The 1,386-nt window shown below is 35.5% G+C and overlaps 1 long non-coding RNA gene across 1 annotated transcript; it reads right to left on the bottom strand.

Moving 5' to 3' along the window:
• Nucleotides 1-293: 293 nt before the first annotated feature.
• Nucleotides 294-1,164, bottom strand: LOC149896941 (uncharacterized). Its single transcript, XR_016458295.1, has 2 exons — nucleotides 1,069-1,164; nucleotides 294-938 (listed from the first exon to the last, which is right to left on the bottom strand). It is a non-coding gene; the product is annotated as an uncharacterized LOC149896941 (long non-coding RNA).
• Nucleotides 1,165-1,386: the final 222 nt, after the last annotated feature.

The following is a 1,386-nucleotide window of genomic DNA, read 5'->3' as shown; positions in this document are numbered from 1 at the left end:
AAATCGGTCCACCCTTTCACGCGTGATGCCGTCACAACGCGAAACGGGTTTCATTTTTTTATATGTATATAGATTATAATATAATTTTGATGTTCTGTTTAAATGGATCGTGCTATGTATTTTAGTAGACTTTTTTCATTTTTATACTGTTTTTTTAATGTTGATATTGTTTCTTTAAGGGCCGATTTTTCAATCCATAGTTAACCCTTAATTGGGCGCGCCTACAAAGTTGCATAAGCGGTCGCGTGGGGTGTGTAGCACCCCAGAATTAGGAAATAAAATAAAATACGAAATACATGCAAAATCAGACTTTTATTAATTAGAACATTTGAACTTACATATTAATCAACTTTTAAACATTTTTAATAATATAATTAACTTATTTTTTTAATATGAAAAATATTTTTTACAAATCCTAGTTTTAACCGTTGCAATTTTTACAGACTACAATCATATGGTCATTGCACACATGTTTATGGCATTTAAAACATTCAGTCTTTGTTTTCCTGTCCTTACTTCTTGGACATACATGGCACCTTTTGTATGATTGCGATCGGCCTGCTTCAGAAATAGATTCTTGGTCCGAAATTTCATGCTGTCTTTTTAGTCGTTTTTGCAGCGGTCGTGGTAGTGTGGGTATGCTGGCTCTTGATATTTGGTGCGGTTTGACTAAATCAACAGCCAGTAACTTTAAAAATAGTCTTCGGGATATATCGGGGTCAATTTTAGATTTGTTTATTACATAGGAATTGATACCTGTGATATGGAAAATATGAAAAAATATCACCATCGGCCATCTTTTGGTACGTCTTCCTACATTATAAGTGGCGCACATTTGGTCGTTCGTATCAACTCCCCTTTTGGTTTTATTATAAAAATGAATAATTTCGGGCTTTCTTTTCTCACCCTTTTAGTCCACGTGGCATTTTACTGGTAACCTAAAACAAAAATATCACAACATAACCTCAAAAATTTCAAAGTATTATAATTGAACACTGTTAACATTTATCACTTGCAAAATACAATGTTTTTAAACAGAAATAATAAAATTACCAATTGGCCACTTACTCGGAATTTAGACCACACAAACAGTCACCTGGGGTGTCGTGCACCCCAAACACGCTCTCCGAGCCCAACCGTCCACAACCGAGGGCCGCTCGCAACTGAATCGTGTACGTTTTACGTATTTATGAAGCTACCTGGAAGAACAGCGCGCTAAATTCAAATTTTAAAAAGTTGTGAGCCTGGAAACTCGCTCTGGGGTGTATGACACCCCACGCGACCAATTAAGGGTTAAAACTTTTCCGCCCAATAAAGTATTACACGATAATATTAAAATGTCACTCGTAAACTGTCAAGTACGGCCAAAGAATACATTTTTGAAAT

This window comes from Colias eurytheme, chromosome 27 (assembly GCF_061535395.1).
Source record: "Colias eurytheme isolate Ceu_HAF_F1 chromosome 27, ilColEury1 Martin Lab GWU primary, whole genome shotgun sequence".
Taxonomy (NCBI): Eukaryota; Metazoa; Arthropoda; class Insecta; order Lepidoptera; family Pieridae; genus Colias; species Colias eurytheme.
Note: the sequence above shows the minus strand (reverse complement) of the source record. Positions and strands in the feature narration are given on the sequence as shown.